This window comes from Eublepharis macularius, chromosome 5 (genome assembly GCF_028583425.1).
Source record: "Eublepharis macularius isolate TG4126 chromosome 5, MPM_Emac_v1.0, whole genome shotgun sequence".
Classification (NCBI taxonomy): domain Eukaryota; kingdom Metazoa; phylum Chordata; class Lepidosauria; order Squamata; family Eublepharidae; genus Eublepharis; species Eublepharis macularius.
In genome coordinates this window covers 85,740,974-85,760,609 of record NC_072794.1, presented here as the reverse complement: position 1 = coordinate 85,760,609, position 19,636 = coordinate 85,740,974, and the positions used below count along the sequence as shown (strand labels likewise).

The 19,636-nt window shown below is 44.2% G+C and overlaps 1 protein-coding gene and 1 pseudogene across 1 annotated transcript in view; one reads left to right on the top strand and one right to left on the bottom strand.

The window, feature by feature from the left end:
* The window catches only part of LRP8 (LDL receptor related protein 8), a 295,799-nt gene that overhangs the window by 261,128 nt on the left and 15,035 nt on the right, over positions 1 to 19,636 (bottom strand). The gene's annotated exons all lie outside the window — the stretch shown is intronic.
* Positions 17,240 to 18,290, top strand: LOC129330096 (threonine aspartase 1-like; annotated as a pseudogene).

Below are 19,636 nucleotides of genomic sequence, written 5' to 3'. Positions count from 1 at the left end.
CAGTATGCTTATAGACTGAAAATAACTAAAGCCTCCCTTTGTCCACAAAGTTTGATATGCAGTTTCTCTACTTATCCAAGAAAACTCTGCCATAGAGGGTCAACAATTGGCAACTCCTCCATCATCAGATCCAGTTTTCACATGAAAAGGGATAAGGTAGTAGAACACATTGCACCACTTAGAAGTAGGTCACATTTTGGAATTTTCCTTTGTTTGTAAATTCCTTGCAAACAGAAAGCCGGCACATTTAACAAAGGAAGGGGTCAGAATCTCTCTATTGTGCTAATTTTTCTCTTTCAGGGAGAGAAATACAAATGGGAACCACCACCTAATTAGTGCACTTCATTCTGTCTCAGCATTCCATCACTTCATACTCTTGCATGCATCTGAGTGTCCATCTGTGGTTCCAGGCACTGGATAAGAAATTTTACATGTAGATACAGTAATGGATCTTTTACAGTAGATCCATCTTGAAGGATCTACTGTATCCAGATTTCCTATCCAGCTACCTGTCAGGGATATATATACTCTGACTCGTGTTCCCAGCAGATCAATTAGAATGCCCCATTGTGTTCACGCACTAGATGCTTTTACTTACGTTATAGTACCCTCCTTATGTTATAGTACCCTCCTAGGAACATTTGTCACATGTACTACAATGCTAGAATACAAGAGGGGAGAGCCTCCAAACAAAGGTACCAAAACAAAAGGGAAAAACATCAAGGAGACGGCGGTCCTGTACTTGGGCCATGGTGCAGTGGATAGGGGGATCCAGCTCCCGGCGTTCGATGGGGCACCACTTGTTCCCGTTCCGGAGGTCAGGAGTCTTGGTGTAACGCTGGACTCTTCCTTATTAATGGAGGCTCAGGTCATGACAGTTGCCCAGTCTGCCTTTTTCCACCTTCGGCAGGCCAGGCAACTTTCCCCCTATCTTTCAACCCAAGACCTAACTACAGTGATCCATGCAACAGTCACCTCCAGATTAGACTACTGTAACTCGCTGTACACAGAGCTTCCCTTGGGTCTGACCCAGAAGTTGCAGCAGGTCCAGAATGCTGCTGCACGTATCCTGACAGGTACACCATACAGGACACATGTGACTCCAATTCTGCAGCAGCTGTACTGGCTCCCCATGGAGTTCCAGATCATGGTTTTAACCTATAAAGCCCTAAACAGACTGGGACCGGCATACCTGAGGGACCGCCTCTCCCCATATGTACCCCGGAGAGTGCTTAGATCAGCAGGAAAACACCTACTGGTGGTCCATCGGCCCAGGGAGGCCCGACTGGCCTCAACCAGGGCCAGGACATTTTTGGTCCTGGCCCCAACCTGGTGGAGCTCTCTGTCGGAGGATACTCGGGCCCGCCAAGACCTTGTATTGAGGTTGGTTGAGGTCAGTATTCAGATTCACAGACTGGCCTCCCTGCCTGTCTCCTACTAGTGGGGAGCAATATGGGTCATCTGCCCCATGTAGGAATGGTGACTAATTGCGCACCAACTCACATCTCCATCTCTCTCTTCTCCTTATGGACTGCAGGGAAGGGTGAAGGGATCCCATCCTGGGATACTAGGAACTTGGTGTAGAGCTTGTTTTTATGCCACCGAATCTGATTTTTATGATTATCCGAAGTTACTGTTTTATCAATGTATGTTTATCTGTATGTTGTAATCTGCCTTGAGCCCATCCACGGGGAGGGTGGACTATAAATAAATAAATAATAAGTACAGTATATAGATACTATAAATATAATCTTTATACATACAAAGTGCAAGTGCTCAAAGTGCAAGAATACAGTTAGGTAATTACATAGTATACAACCAATTATAGTATTACACAAAAGTCCATTCCACATGAATGGAAGATTCTTTTCACTTACCATGAAGCTTCCTTTCTCTGTGGTTCAGGAGTGGGGCAGTCAGTCCTGACTCATGGTAGCTCCTCCTCCTTTCCAGCAGGGTCGGACAAACTTGTGATCCTTAGGGGAGGGGCTCCCCTCAGCTCTCCAGTTCGTTTTCAAGCCCGGAATACCCCTCCGGTCTCTTTGCCTGTCAGTAACTGAACTCACAACTAAAAGACACTCAAAGAACAAGCATGAACAAGGAACAAACTAACTCAAACAGATCTCCAATCCCTTCTCTCACCTTTTGCTACATAGTTGGAACAGGTGAACTCTCCTACCATTCCTTCTTCCTTCATATATCTATACACACATATACATATAACTATTATCAGTATTATCATTCTATATTTTAGGGTGGGATTTGGACTGCCCCACTCCCGGACCACAGAGAAAGGAAGCTTCATGGTAAGTGAAAAGAATCTTCCATTCTCCCGTAGTCCTGGGAGTGGGGCAGTCAGTCCTGACTCATGGGATATATATCTAGCAGTGAATCCCTGGGTGGGAGTTTATCATGTAGATTTACAGAACGTGTTGCAGTACACGTCTCCCAAAGGCTGCCTCTGCAGACGCCATCTGATCTATTTTGTAGTGTCTAGTAAAGGTATGCACCGACTTCCACGTCGCCACTCTACATATCCTCTCCAAGGAAGGAAAGGACCTGTAAGACGCGGAAGTGGCCGCCCCCCGTAAGGAATGTGCTGTGATCCCTGTGGGCAACTCCACTTTCCTAGCCCCGTATGCCAAGACTATACATTCCTTAATCCATCTACTCAGTGTGGAAGTTGATACTCTTTCACCCATTGAACAGCTCCTAAAGGAGATAAACAGATTCTCAACTTTACGGATATGTCGAGTCCTGTCTATGTAATAACTCAGTGCTCTCTTGACATCTAACTTGTGCCACTCCCTCTCCCTGTCATGCTTTGGACTGGTACAGAAGGAAGGCAGAATTATATCCTCTTCCCTATGAAAAAGAGAGTTCACCTTTGGGATAAAAGGGGGGTCTAATCTAAGCACTACGTTGTCATTATGGAAAATACACAATTCCTTATTCACTGAAAGTGCCCTCAGTTCAGACACCCTCCTAGCTGATGTTATCCCTACTAAGAAAACTGTTTTCAAAGTCAATAATTTAAGAGGACAAGTCGCCATAGGTTCAAAAGGCTCCCTCGTAAGAGCTGTGAGCACTAAATTAAGGTTCCACGTCGGAAATCTATGGACTTGCGGTGGGTTTAGCAACATAGCGCCCCTCAAAAATCTCTTAATATGTGTGTGTTTCGTGAGTGATGCTCCCCTTTTGGATCCCATCACTGCCGACAATGCCGCCACCTGTCTCTTCAAGGTGCTCGTACTGAGTCCTTTATCCAGTCCGTCTTGTAAGAATAGTAAAATCTGTTTGACCGATGCTGTTGTCGGGTCTATACTTCTTTCCGTGCACCAAGAATGGAACACTTGCCACGTACTATTATAGATCCTATTCGTTGAACCTTTCCTCGAAGCCAACATCGTAGAAATGACATTTTCGGTATACCCTAGTTCCTTCAATTGGCTGCGCTCAATTTCCAAGCTGCCAGGTTTAAGGCTCCCGGATTTGGATGATATATTCCTTCTTGAGTTAACAGATCCTCCCTGCATGGAAGTCTCCACGGTTCCATCTGCAACAGCCTCCTCAACTCTTGAAACCATGGCCTCCTGGGCCAGAAGGGTGCGATCAGATTCACTTCTGCCTGTTGTTCTACTACTTTTTGAATTACTCTGTGTATGATCCTCAGCGATGGGAAGGCATATAGAAGGCCTTTTAGCCAGTCTGTATTCAACGCATCTATTCCCACTGCTTGTTGCTCTTTCTGTCCGGAAAAGAATCTCGGAAGTTGAGTGTTCCGAGCCCGTGCAAACAAATCCACTTTCGGTTTCCCGAACCTCTGGCATATTTGAGCAAAGACCAGAGTGTTCAGCCTCCATTCGGCTTGGTCTACTAAGTTCCTGCTCAGCCAGTCTGCCAGATGGTTCTGTTGGCCTGCCACATGTACTGCCTTTAATGACTTTAGGTTTGTCTCTGCCCAGAGGAAAATCTCCTTTGCCTCTGCGCTTAGAGCTTTGAACCTGGTGCTGCCTTGCTTGTTCACGTAAGCCTTTGCCATCATGTTGTCTGTTTGAACCAGAACATGATGGTCCTTCAGAAGCTTTGCAGTTCCTTTAATCTGTTCTTTATGGCTCTTAGTTCTAACTGGTTTATGCTGAAGCGCTTTTCTGTTTCGTTCCAAGAGCCTTAAAACATTCTGTCTTGCATGTGTGCACCCCATCCCATCAGACTCGCGTCCGTGGTCAGAACCAACCTTTTCGGTTCTCTGAGTGGCGTGCCTTCCATGAATCTGGTTGGATTTGTCCACCACTCCATCTCCTCGGCCAAGGCATTTGGGACCTCCATTACTTTGTCCCACCTGTGTATTATGATCCGTTGATATGGCCGAAGGAAACATTGAAGTGGACGTGTGTGGAACCTTGACCACTGAAGTGTCTCCTGGCATGACACCATCATTCCCAGCAGCTTTGCCAACAGCATCACATCCACTTGCCTTTTCCTCTGTACTTCCTGAATCATCATTACGATCTTCTGTTGCCTCTCTAACGACACAAAAGCTCTGTCCTTGACTGTGTCCACAATCACTCCCAAGTGAGTAATCTCCTGTGTCGGAGTCAGCGTGCTTTTCTGCCTGTTGATGACAAATCTGTGCCTCTCCAGACAATCTATTGTTACCTGTACTGCTAGATGGGCTGACTGCAGGGATGGGGCATTTATCAGGATATCGTCGAGGTATGGAGACAGGGCTATTCCTTGAGAAAGGCTATTAGAGTCACCAGTACCTTGGTGAACACTCTCGGCGATGACTTCAGACCAAATGGCAGGGCTCTGTATTGATAGTGTTTTCCATCGTAAGCAAAACGTAGATACTTCCTGTGGGACTCTCTTATGGGGATGTGCAAATAGGCCTCCGATAGATCTATGGAAGCAAGAAAGTCCCCTTTTTGAATGGCCTGTATTGTAGATTTCATTGTCTCCATCTTGAATCTGCGTGACTTTACATGGCAATTCAACCATTTCAGGTCCAGAATGGCTCTGACGTCCCCATTCTTTTTTGGAACAATGAAAAACACTGAATACACTCCCTGCCTCTGTTGTCGCACCGGCACTGGTTCTATGGCCTTTATCCTCAACAGATGTTGAATGGCTTCCTTAACCTTGAGATGTTTCTGTTGGAGAGGATTCCGTGGTAACTGTATAAAGCGTCATCGCGGGATCTTGTCGAACTCCAAAGAATAGCCCTTGGATACTATGTCCAGCACCCATTTGTCTGAGATCGTCTGATTCCATTGATCGGAGAAATGTTGTAGCCGTCCCCCAATTTGCGTGACCATCGGTAGATAGTCATGCTTGATTCCCCTTCTTTTGGCCCTTTGCTTGTGTGGCCGATTTTCTGAAGGTGAAGGAACGATGCTCATTTCTCTGTCTGGATTGCCACCGGTTCCTAAAGGGCCTGTCAGGTCCCAGTCTCGGGGTTCTTTTGTTATCCCGAAAGGACTGCCTTCCTTTGTATTTTACATCCCTTTTCCTGGAGGGCAGAATCTTTTTCTTTTCAGTGTCTTCCACCAGATACCTATCCAAGGCCTCCCCGAATAGTTTGCTCCCAGAAAAAGGTATTGCTGCTACTCTACTATGTGCTTGGGGGTCCACATCCCAATTTCTAAGCCATGTGTTACGTCGAGCAGTGACGTTAAAACCCATGGCCCTGGAGGACATTTGGAATGAATCTAATGTGGCATCTGCTGCAAAGGCCGAAGCAAGAGCTATCTTTTTTGCTTCATTTTTAATTTCTTTGGGAACCTCACTCCCTGCTGCAGCCAGGTCTGAGGCCCAAGTGTATGCTGCTCTGGCAAACAGTGATCCCGTAGCCGATGCTCTTAGCGCTGCCAATGATGCTTCATAATTCCTGCGCAGAGCCTGCTCTATCTTTTTATCTGATGGGTCCTTCGGCACTCCCTCTGCATCCATAGGCAGAATTGATGAAGTAGCAAGGATCGAGACAGGGTCATCCACAATAGGTAATCTAATCTGCTTTGCTATATCAGGCATCAAGGAATAAAACTTATTGAATACAGATTGATATGCTTTGGGTTTAGCAGGATTGTCCCATTCTGCTTTGAGAATGCTATGAAACCCAGCTGGGAGGGGCACCCCAGATTGCTTGGGCCCCATCTTAGGAAGTGCCCTTTCCAAGCCTTGTGGGTATAACTGTTCTGAATCTTGAGACCCTGTAGGAGCCTGAGAGATCTCCAGGGTTCTTAGGACCTTAGTCAGAAGCTTACTGTATACCTCTTGGGGGAAAAGCCTGGTTTGCAATTGGCCTACCTCTTCCTCCTCTTCATCTGAGAGCTCTCCTTCCTCACTCTCTGAGGACTGCTCATGGAGATCTGATCCCGAAGGGGACTCTTCTGATATACTGGAGTCTCCCTCTAGCCATCTCTCCACTTTTTTTGTCTTTGGCTTAGTGGGAGCAGAGGGGTTTGCCTGTCTCTTCCTATCTGAGAGAGCTTGCCTTGTTTTCTCTTTACTGGGTGGTATAGCCTGTTTCATGAGGTCTTTCACCGCCCCCTCCAGCCCCTTCTGAATTTCTGATCTGATCCATGCTAGTATGTTGGCCTTAGCTTCTTGGCCAGAAAGGTCAGGGTCTGCATCCAGGTTCACCCTTTGAACTAAGTGTGGGGATAATGGGGAGCTGGGGGACTCCATACCGCTAAGGGTTGCTTCCACAGCCTTGCCCTCAGATGCATTTGCATCCGTTGCCATTCCCGCCAAAACTTTCCTGCCTAGAGAAAAGCGAAAGCACAAATTGCGGGGTTATACTAAGCTCAGCAACCCCCATTCGTTTGCTCCGAGTTCCCCCGTAGCCTGTCCTGGCTAACAAATAAGCACCCCCCCAACAGATCGTTCTTACCCGTGCTCTGCCGTTTCGGGGCTAACTCTGGGTCCCGACCGCTTGTTTTCCTCTGCCGCTATCGCTGCGATCTGTTCCAGCCGCGACCGCGCCGTCTGCGAAGGCTTTGGCGCCAAAAGCGTCCACTTCTGTTTTCTGTGGCTGCTGGGACTTCCCTGGAGCTTCGCCGCTGCCCCTGCAGAAGCTGGGTCCTGATCTCTATGGGAACGTTGGCTCTTCTGCTCGCTTCGTTGCTTCCCCGATGCTATCTCAGGTGGGGGGAGGTGGAGGAACAAGTCCCTCCTTTTCCCCTACGAGCAAGTGCCTTCCAATTTGCTTCCCTAGGACCGTTTGCTCCACAGAGCAAAGAAGTTCGCTTCCCTGCAGAAGCAGGGCCAGAAAAAACTGGAGAGCTGAGGGGAGCCCCTCCCCTAAGGATCGCAAGTTTGTCCAACCCTGCTGGAAAGGAGGAGGAGCTACCATGAGTCAGGACTGACTGCCCCACTCCCAGGACCACGGGAGAAAGTTTTATTCCTAAGCCAATGCACAGTGTAGAACTTGTATAAGGTAAGTATATCACCTAAATTCATGCAATCATTTCATCAAAATAATGCCTTTTTGTCTATATCTATACACAGATATAGCAACCCAGCTTGGGACAGCAGAAGTTGGCAACGGATGTGCTAACTACCAATATAGCCACCAATATTAAGTACTTAACATACAGATATTGACCAATGCATGTATATTAACATTGCGAAGAAATGAGCAAATATATTATGGCTGATGAAGAAGCTTTGTGAAACAGGCTATACCGGACTCACTTAAATCAGTAGCACAGCATGTCTGAATACCAGTTAAGTGCCAACCCTCTTGTCTCCAATGACAGGTTATTTATGTATCCCCCCCACCCATGACACAATATACCTAGGTCATCATAATGAAATGCAGTTTTTACTCAGATAAAGGTAGCTGCTACGCTTTGCTTAATTGCACTCTGTTCTCCCATAACAAAACTATATATAAAATCAATTATAATGCAACACCTCATATGGCATAGTTCTTTTCAAAAGACACCTGAGTATCAAGTTTGCAAGTTGGAATTCAGAAACAAGACCACTGAAGGCAAATATTGGAGAGGATTAGAATCTGGCCTGTCTCCCCAGTGGAGACTCAAAGCAGTTTACAATTAAAAAAAATACAGAATCATCCTCCCTTGGATACAAAGTAGGTCTCTCCCTCCCTTGCCTGCAACCCTCAGAATCATGCCTCTGGGCACACACAGGTGTATAGTGAACCAAAGGGGCCCACCAGTCAGTGGAAGTCAACAGAACCAGTAAAGTCCCAACTCTGAACACTCTGGGGGTAAGGCAGCCACCATTTTCTCCAACTAGTCCCAACACAGAGAACCAGGGGAAACAAACATCTGGCCTTACGGCACACATTATGAAGAACATTTTTACTAAAGCTGTGCATAGAAGGCTATATTTTAGAAAGTGCACAAAAACAATAAAGCTAATTAAAATCTTCACTATGCATACCAGCAGAATCTTTTGCCATTCTAAGCCATGATGGTAACTTGTACGTATAACACAGCATTCTTTGTCAGCAACTAGGTTCAGAGTCTAAGGCATCAAATCAAGTTTTAATCCATAAGGTCCTCAAAGAGGATCCACAGAACAGAAGACACAAAATCTACAGGCAAAAGCCAAGAACAAAAGCCAAGAGCAAAATCCATAATTGATTTTTCTAATGTATGCCACTTAGCCTAGCAACCTAGGACAACCTCATTAACCAATCAAAGTCCTGCAATAGAATGTGGTGTAGATGTTCTGGAGTTACATCAAGTCCACATTACACTGCTAGAAGCACATACTGCTTTCTCATGAGAACCGCAGATGGACTGAATAAGCTTAATTAGCTAGGGAGCTTTGGCCATGCCTCCTCCTAACTTTGAAAACTTCAGTAGGCTGCACATGATGAAATCATTCTCTCACTAGCAACTCTTACCCATAATGGACCTAACATTTTTTTTTTTGCCCAAGGAGGCTCGTTACCATGCTTTAAATACTTGCTGGTAGCTCACAGCCTGCTTCCTTAGTACATATACAACTGTTTTTTTTTTAAGGCAAAGATACCCCACATAGGACTATTGAGAACATCTTCAGAATGTTGAGTTACCATGGAGAAAAAATCCAAAGGTTCTAACAGATGTAGATCATGCTCCTTGTTCCAGCCATAAAATGCACACTACTCTTTCACACAGCCTCAATTTGTCTTGGGCAGTGCAGGGAAGTAAGAGGCTGTTTAAACATTCATCTAAACTATTCTAAAAGAAGCTCCTGTTTTGTTATCAGCATCTGAGGGGAGAAAAGATGGATTTTTCATTCTCCCCCCTTTAAAATGCTAATGAAGAAGGAAGCCTTTGAATTGAGACATAACAGTTCAGTGCCCTTCTCTATCCATCCCTTCCCCTCATGACCTAGAGGCAAACTGAGGCTTCACAACCCTACAATTTCTATCTTATAGACCGAAGGAGACTGAGACTTTATTAGACGGAGATTTTAAACAGATGGAGAAATTGATCTATTCAAGCCATTAGGAGCTTATAATATCATAGAAAGGGAATTTTGGGTTGGGAAGAATTCCTAATCAACAGTGCCCCTGCAAATTTTCAACACCATTGTATGATACAAGAAGCTTGGATACCACCCTCAGAGGAACAACCGTTGGTTTGAATGGTCAGGGTGCCATATTAACACAATGCTGATATCAGATTCAAACCTATTCTATACTGACCAACATGGCTCAAGACTGTAGTCTTCATTGTTTAGTACTAAGTGCGAATTACACATTCATTTTAAAAAGCACATGTAATACACAGTTTGAGGTCTGGCATATAGACTACTATGAGAGAGAGAGAATGTTAAGGTGGTACAACGTATTGAACCATTTCAGACTGTATGTGAGGGTGGGTGGGAATCACTTGGAAAAAAACTGCAAATAGAAGCCACATAACAGGCAAAGGGCTGGGGTAGGATCTGTCTTGCTGCTGTGCTAGTTTTCTGCTTGCTCCGAGATTTTTATATGAACATCGAAAACCAGAATCCACCACTACTGTCCCAAGCTGTACAGCCCCATCTACCATCTGAGGGCTTTGCCACACCTTATCATTTCATTCTCCTGCATGTATAAATCATGAAAAAAGTGGACATTTCAATCTCAAGGGGGAAAATGGGGGAACAGGCAGAGAGAGAAAAATTACATGTTTAAATCATTCTTCTCAAGAGCACAAGAGACCCTGCATGTAGAAGTTCTACAGATTCTAGCTTGGAATCCTTTCTCCAACAGATTAGTTTTTCATAAGCAGGAAGGTTGACAAGGAGGGTTAAATGAGAAAATCCCCCACTTTCAAGCTATATCATCTAAGCATTATATTAAGGAAACATCTTAATTTTCTGCATTGCAATTCTATGATCTATTCTATGCACTGCAATTCTATGATCTGAAATAATCAATTGTTAAAGTACTGTGTCTAGTAGAACGTCTCATAGCACTTACACAACTACCATACAACATGGTCGTGAATTTACAACATTCTCAAATTACTGGGCCCATGACCAACATACCCTCCCCCTCCACCACCACCAAAACTTAAAGGGAAATATCCCATCATATTACCAGAATGATGCATATAGTTGCCATTTCATCGTACTATCCACATTCCACCCTGTTTTTCATATTCCTTTTTTTCTTTCCCCAGCAGCTTACCTGGGCATATTAGCACACATTAGAATGCAGGTATAGTATCCATGGGACTACTGCAATAGATGCAAATTACTCCAGTTTAAAACAAAAGGAGAAAGATGCAGATCAGCAGCTACCTGACAGTGCAATCTTATGCAGAGTTACTCCAATCTAATTGGACTTCAACTCAAATACCTCTGCAGTATGGGCATCCTAAAAAACACCAACTGAATCACAGATTTACAAAAAGGAATACACGTAACACACAAACACACAGACCTATGTGCCCCTATGCTAAGCATCTGACAAACTCCTAATGCATTAGTGGAGATCTTGAAAAAAAGAAGAGATGTTTGCTGGCCTGTTTTCAAAGGACCTTTACCACACATAAACATATTTTTAAATGCTTCTATATGGATGAGCCCATTTGTTTACAAGTTTGCAATTCTGCTACATTAAGAGGGGAAGCCAAACATACCCACGGGGATATCTCTGTAGCCAAAAACATTAAACTGTACCGCAGTGCAGGTTCCAGAACATCTGTTCCACTAACCTAATTATCCCGTTTTACAGAGGCAAAAAACAACCTGATATGCTAGCATCAGAAGAGCCACAAGAGCTCCAGCCTTTTAGGAAATGATTTTTTAAAATATGAATAACAATATACGCTGGAAATAAGTCAGTCATCCAAGGACTGGACTGATTCACAGAAGTTAATGCACCAATTACTAAGACAGACACACCCCTGTATCACCAACACATTAGAACAACCATCAATTCAGTCTTTGCAGACCTGCATGAAAAGCTCACCTGAGAAGACAATTGAATTGGGAGATGCTCCCTCTTCACATTGGAGGCACGTGCTCTGTCTAAAGATCTTGGTGGGGAGAGCAGAACTCTGGTTAGAGCTCTAGAATGCTGTCAAGTTAGCATAGAACAGGAGCAGATCCCAGACTGGACAGAGACCACAGTGAAAAAGGAAACCGTAATGATGGTCATTTTACATTTCTTGTGCGGTTAACTGAAGACATTGCATCCTACTTGCATTATCTACAGTGGGGAAAAACAAGGACCTATAAAAAAGTGGTGTTACTCTACTGCAAACTAGACAGATGTTAAGATAAGCAACAAAACATGTGTGGTCAGAAATAGGGGTGCGCAGGGACAGAAAGATTCCGTTTTCCCACTTCAGAATTTCCAAAGCAGGAAAAAGAATAAAAAATAAGCGATTTCCAAAGTGGTACTGCTTCGGAAACTGCTGAATGCCCTGCTTCATTATTCCCCGTGAAGATTCGGAGCACACCAAAACTTCCCACCTCACTGCTTATTTCACCCTATGGGAGGAGGGGGAGGGGGTTCCCTCCTCCCCCTCCCATCGGGTGAAATAAGCAGCAGCAGGACTTCCCGCGCTTCAGCTGGCCGCTGGGAGGATCCCCCCCCGCTGGCCAGCTGAAGTTTAAAGGAACCTTTCCGTGCCACTTGCAAGTGGCATTGAAAGGACCCTTCCCACAGATAATGCAAGTTAAGCTTTGGGGCACTTTCAAACTCCACGGCTGGCTCCAGCTGACTGGCAGAGGAGGATCCCCCCACCGCTGGCCAGTGAGGTTTAAAGGGCCCTTTCTGTGCTGCTTGCAAGCGGCAGGGAAAGGGCCCTTCCCACGCTTCAGCTGGCCGGTACAAGGGGGGATCCCCACCACCGGCTAGCCAAAGTTTAAAGGGCCCTTTGCCACTGGGGGAGAACTAACTTCCTGCTAGGGAAATTTTGCTGAGTCCCAGAGTTGCTGCAACTCAGGGAAGTTGTGCAGCTCGCAAGCAGCGCACAGGGCCATTTAAACTCCCTGTAACATAACCTCTCCCCAATTTCTCATAATTACATTACTGCTTGAAAGAACTCCATTTAATTTACTATTGCAGCTACTAAAGAAAGCAGTTGGGTAAGAAATGAATTCATCTACCACCACTGAATGGTGTCAAGTTAAATTTACATGTAAACAAGTAATGACAAGAAATCATGCACATTAATGTTTTGTTACACAATAATATTTTAGTACAAAATGATTACTAAAATTTGGGTTTGATCAATCTAGCCTTCTTGCTCAATCTTTGCCGTTCCCAACCTTATTACACGCTTCTTTCCACACAGCTTTTGTCCATGCAGCTCCCATGATTCCAAACAGTCTTTTTTTATTGTCGAAGGGGACTCTTTCTCCCCTTATCACCAAGGGAAAAACTCATTGAGCCAACCCTTTGTATTCTACTGAGAACTGCTGAGACCACACTACATTAAAATCACTGCTGAAAACACTAAGTGCCATCATGAAATTTCTAGGTGACATGGCAACCTGACACCTGGGGATTGTCAAGCCCTGAAATAGATTATAAAATTTATACAAAGATCCTGTTGCACATAAATGCTATACAAGACAGAAGCAAGGTAACCACACTGCAAACACGGGGACCAAATTTTCATATACCACAGTATACAATGGGTGGGATAGTTACTGCAAGAAATCCAGAATTAGTTCATATTAACTAATCCATTGCTGAACATGGAGCTTTAGGCAGATGTTGTAGTGACACACAAAAGCAACTGCCCCTTAAATATACAGTGCCTACTTAATTGACCTGGGCAGTAGGCACTGTGCTCTTTAGTATGGCAATTCACAACCAAATTAGTTTATCCAAAAGCAAACGCTTTTTGGCATTAGTAAATGGACACAGAGCTGCAAGGGGGTTAGTCTGAAACTCTTAAGAACAAAGGAAGCAGGAGGCTGAAGCAGACTATGCTAATTAGATTCCAAACATGCCCCAACACTGCAGTCTTCTGATACAAAGGCCTTTCAGAGCTGAACAAGGAACGAATGCTACCTAGCAAGTGGCAATATAATATAAAGCGTTTCTCCATCTCTAGTTTCTTTGGGCTCAATTACGCTTATTTTTATAACCCCAGGAACAGACAGTTATGAGAACACAAACCCAACAGAAAGCTTTCCTTGACAATTTGAGACTTAGTAGAAGTAGCCACCAATACAGGGGTGCTGCCCACACTCTACCTCATCAGAATCAGTCATAACTGCTTCCCCTCTCATTTTCTCCAATCCAGCCTGTTTCATCAGGTCTATCTGGAATCCCTTTTTCCCAAGATCTCAAATGCAACCTAGGGATAGGCAGCTCAACCTACATCGCTCTTAACGAAGGAGATCTGAACTAAGTGCTTGTAACCATAGTCACTATGAATGCAAAGAAAGAAAATCAGAACAAGAATGAACGCAAAGAAAGTCAAAACACTGTAAGACCTGCCTTACAATAGCTCTGCTCACTTTCTGAAAAGCTTGGCAAGTGCCAGGGGAAGTACTTGCAGATGCCAAGTTTGGAAAACTTGGCTTAGAAGCATGCAAATCTGCTTAGGGCTGCACTTTACCATGCATCAAAATAAACTCAATATGTACAAATGAGCAACTAGAGCACACAATGATACCTTCAAGCAGTGCAGACAGTAAAAGCAGACCCGTAACAACTTGGATCAAGGGATGTGGGTTGAGCAGACTCCTATAAATTAACCGAGGGGACCCACACAGCATTTTAAGATTTTGGGGAACTAGGCTCTTTCAAAATATAGCCTTCCACCCAATTGTTTCCCTCAGTTTTAAACAAATAAATACAGTATAGTTGGGGAAGCGAGTATAAAGGCTTGGGTTTGCTGGTAAGCAAGAACATGGAGATCACAGAGGCAGGAGTTGTATAAAAAAAATAACAAGGGATGTTTATTTAGGTACAGGCTGTTTATAAAGAACATTTCAGCACCACAAGTCTCTAGACAGTCACAGGAAAAGCCTGGCTTGGGCATTTAAACTTATGCTAGTTATGGCTTCAAGTTGTGATTTAAATTCCCTTTAATGTTTGCTGTTACAAACAGGTTTTCACTTCCTAGCTATCTTTCACTCAGGCCATTTCCACAGATCCTAAAAATAGTGCCCCACTCACTGAACGCTGGTGGCTTTGCCGCGTGATTTTTTACATCACCATATCCAAAACAGGCAGTTTTGATTCCCTTTTTGTGGCGCTACGAAAATGGAACCAAAACTGCTTGCATCCGTTTTGGAAACGGTGATGTCAGAAATCACGCAGAAAAGCCGCCAATGTTCAAGGAGTGGGCGCTATTTTTAGGACATGTGAAAATGGCCTTACACTCACACAGACACAACCACAGAGGACTCCACCCATACCACCAGCCTGACCTTTCCCAAGAGTCAGACTAAACAGTATCAGGTGTGCTCATCACCAAAGACAGGCCTCACAATGGGAACTCTGTCCTCTCCTTGAGGCAGAGTTAAACCACTCTGTCACACTACCAGGCAGAACTATCCTTTAAACTTTCTGCTCTCCTGCTGAAGCAGAAACAAACTGAACTGCTAATGTGCTTCCCTCCAGCATTCCATCCACCCTCTGAAATGTGATTAGATTCTGGAGCAGCACTCCCATGGGCTCAGAAGCAAAACAACTGGTTGGCTCCTGTCCAGCGTAAGGGCCACACATTCCTAGCCCTCTGCCCCATACCGCCAGTCCATCTCACTAGCCTCCCAAGGGTCATAATTTTATTTTTAAAACTTCAGTACAGCTGCCACCATCCAGGATGTTATCAACCCTATTAAAAAGATCTAAAGAATCCCAGTATTATCTAGGTTTAATCCACATAATATGATCAGTGATAAGCATAGTTAAAACATCCCAGGCACAGAATTACAAGTAAAGAGAAGCTATAAAGGAAACCAAAAGTTTTCATGATACTAAAAGAAAAAGACAAAAGCTTCCAAAGATGGACTAAACCTTGAAAAGTTGAAAAGGCAGTTTTTCTACCCTGCCTGGTGTCGGGGCACAAATAGCTTGGCTTCCAGAATGTCTTTTGCTTAGGACCATCTCAAAATGAAATCAGCATGTTGACCCTAAAACAAAGCAAGAGGAAGTTTACCCAATGCTTAATTATCAACAACTGGAACATGCTTCACAGAATTTCGGTTATACAGAAAGCAACCTCTATGAGTGACCCCCCCCCTTGAGCAGGGTAGAAAGGGTTCTTTATACAATGACATCAAAGATCCAAACTTGGCCAACAAGCCAGGCATAGAAGATAACAAATAAAAGGTCTTCTAGTCTTTATGCAAATAAACACAACTCTGAATTCAACACTTCAATCTGTGGTCATTATTTTTGTGTAGACAAGATTATATGTCAACACTATATTGAGGCTGTTCTCCACAAACCAGTTAGAACGACAAAGAAGTCAAACTTAGATACTGCACCACTGAAATAACTCAACCTATCTACAATGGTGCATTCTGTTCTAATCATGACTCTTATGCTTCACTGAAATTAGCAGAGACGTGCCTCTGCAACCTTTTTTTAAATTGGGAGTTACTTTGCTATTCTTTCCCATATCCCTGTATCCAGTTTCCAGGGAACAACTTGAACTAGCATACTTGTAATTACATGATGTGAACATTCCAAAGTGCTACATAAATGCTAAGCAATAGTCGCAAAATACAATAAAATGCACTGAGCGATGATCAATGTAATATTCCCCTTAGCAACAGAATCCTTCACAGTAGCAAAAGGACCCTGGTTGCCCTTTAACAACCCAATGGGCCAATTCCAGTTAACAAGTTCATATAGATGCATCATTTATCTTTTTTGATCCTGAAATAGGATTAATGGTGGATTACTCCAAAAGGAAATAGTGACGCTAAAATGAGATTTTAAGAACTGTAAAGCACTTTGCAGGAAAGTCCTACATGAAAGGGAAATCATTAGAAGTCCAACTCAACCCACAGCACTTGTCCTAAACCTGAGCACTTAATGAATCTTCAAGCTTAGCCATGTTTCCACCATAGGGCCATGTCTAGGGAATATATTCCAGTACAGAAAATGTAATCAGCTGTACCTAAACCAAGTAATTGAATGAAAAGAGGCTCAGTGACTGATCAACATTTCACTTAACTATGACTAAGGGATTACTACAGAACAACTGAAATTGCTTTACAGCCCTTGTAAAAAATGGAAGTAACTTCTAGCTCTAAGATAAGCTCAAGAACACAACAGGATTGGGGCTAGGGAAGAAGGATAACTAGATCTATTAATTTGTAATTACTTAAAATTGTTTGTGAGTGTTTTAACATTTGCCGCATTAAGAGCCCAGTTTTGGATGGAATGGCTGCATACAATGTTTAAAATGAATAAATTAAATTAAGCCTTCAAGTTTATTATAAGTGGATTGAGAACAAAGAGATACAATATACAATTTGATTTAATTTGGGCCAAGGCTCAGGAAACAAATCCCGCCCGTCTGACGGGGACGGCAGTTTAGAAATGTAATATAATAAATAAATAAATAAATCAGAGCTTGAAACACATCCAATCACTCTGCATTGAAGAAGTATCCAATAGGCGTCGCCCCGGCAACACACGGCCAAGGCTCTGGGAGAGGGCGGGGCCAAGGCGCCCCTGGCTGGGGGGGGCGAGGATGCGCCCCGGCAGGTGAAGGTGCGGTGGGGCCTGGGCGAACCGTGATCCGCCCCGCCCACTCGAGCCAGCCCAGGGGCTTGGCTGCAGGGGAAACGGAAGGCGCGGAACTCCAGGGAGAGTGCTGTGCTGTGCTTTCCTGTGGACGGAGGCATGCTGTCTTCCACTGAAGATGGTAGCCTCGAAGTATGATCATGGAAAAAGGGATAAGCTCAGCAGAAGTTTTACCCTCCAGATCCTCTCCTGTAGCCTCAGTAAGGGTGGCGGTGAAAGAACATGAAACGAAACAAACTCAGAAAGTGAGACGTGTGGGATTTATTCTTGTACATGCAGGTGCAGGGTATCATTCTGAATCCAAAGCCAAAGAATATAAGCATGTGTGGAAACGAGCTTGTTGCAGGGCAATTAAAAAACTACAGGCTGGTGCCCTTATAACCGATACAGTGACTGCCGCTCTGGTTGAACTCGAGGATTCGCCATTTACAAATGCAGGAATGGGGTCTAAACTAAACCTTTTGGGTGAGATAGAATGTGATGCTAGTATTATGGATGGAAAATCACTAAATTTTGGAGCAGTTGGAGCGCTCAGTGGAATCAAGAATCCTGTTTCTGTTGCAAACAGATTGTTGTGTGAAGGGCAGAAGGGAAAACTCTCCGCTGGCAGAATTCCACCTTGTTTTCTAGTTGGTGAAGGAGCCTTCAGATGGGCAGTAGATCACGGGATACCAGCCTGTCCTCCAGGTGTCATGGCTACAAGACTAAGCTTAGCAGCTTTCAAGAGGAATAAGAGGAAACTGGAATTAGCTGAAAAGGTGGAAATGGATCTTTTTCAGTTGAAGAAAAGAAGACAATCAAGTGAAAAGGAGAATGACTCAGGAACACTGTTGGTGCAGTTGTTGTCAACCAAGAAGGAAACGTTGCTGCTGCAGTCTCCAGTGGAGGCTTAGCCTTGAAGCATCCTGGAAGAGTTGGTCAGCCAGCTCTCTATGGATGTGGTTGCTGGGCTGAAAATACGGGAATTCAGAAACCTTATTCTACAGCTGTGAGTACCTCAGGTTGTGGAAAGCACCTTGTACGGACCTTACTGGCCAGAGAATGTTCATGTGCTTTGCAGAATGAAGATACTCATCAGGCTCTGCTTGAAACTATGTAAAACAATGGTTGTTGTGGGTTTTCCGGGCTGTATTGCCGTGGTCTTGGCATTGTAGTTCCTGACGTTTCGCCAGCAGCTGTGGCTGGCATCTTCAGAGGTGTAGCACCAAAACACAGAGATCTCTCAGTGTCACAGAGTGGAAAAGATGTTGGCAGGTCATTTATATCTATGCTTGTGAATTTCAATGGCTTCCCTGTGCAGTCTGACAAAGTAGTTGGAAGTGTTGTCCAGTATTTTGGTGTCCTGGAATAAGATACTGTGCCCTGTTTGAGTTAGGCTATGTTCTGTCGGGGGTGGTGATTGGAGTTTTTGTGTAAGTACCGATCAGTGTGAGTTGGTTTCCTGTAGACAAGCAGCTCAGCTCTCTGTGTTAATTGTCAAGTGAAAAACTATTAACCTGTCTGTTCTAAACCTGCATTGAACCAAAAGTGGTCCAGGGTAAAACGTAAATAAATAACAAACAATGTGCTGGTATAATAACAGAGCATTTTGTGCGAGTTCCAGTTAAGGCCCCCTATTTCATTCCACAACAATTTTGAGTTCCTGCCCTAATAATAATAACAATAACAACAACTTTTGATTTATATACTGCCCTTCAGGATAACTTAATGCCCACTCAGAGCGGTTTACAAAGTATGCCATTATTGATGTATTGTCGAAGGCTTTCACGGCCGGAGAACGATGGTTGTTGTGGGTTTTCCGGGCTGTATTGCCATGGTCTTGGCATTGTAGTTCCTGGCATTTCGCCAGCAGCTGTGGCTGGCATCTTCAGAGGTGTAGCACCAAAAGACAGAGACCTCTCAGTGTCACAGTGTGGAAAAGATGTTGACAGGGGGTGGTTGTGGTTACATCAGGACCACAAAGCGTAGCATCCAGACAAGAATAAAAGAACATGAAAGACACTGCAGACTTGGACAACCTGAAAAATCAGCAGTGGCTGAACATAAGCCTAACTCAAACAGGGCACAGTATCTTATTCCAGGACACCAAAATACTGGACAACACTTCCAACTACTTTGTCAGACTGCACAGGGAAGCCATTGAAATTCACAAGCATAAGCAAAACTTCAACAGGAAAGAAGAAACCTTAAGAATGAACAGAGCATGGTTTCCAGTTCTGAAAAACACCAGGCTAACAAAACAATCTATCCCCGACAATAGCCCTGCAGAGAAGATTAGCACATCAAGCCCCAATCCATATGCAAAAGAACCTCCTCAGGATACAGTGAAGCCTCCCGCCATTAGCATTCCACACCCTGGGAAACTCTTACAGGATGACTCAGCTCAACCCCACCCCTCCTGAGTAGATACAAATGACCTACATCTTTTTCACACTGTGACACTGA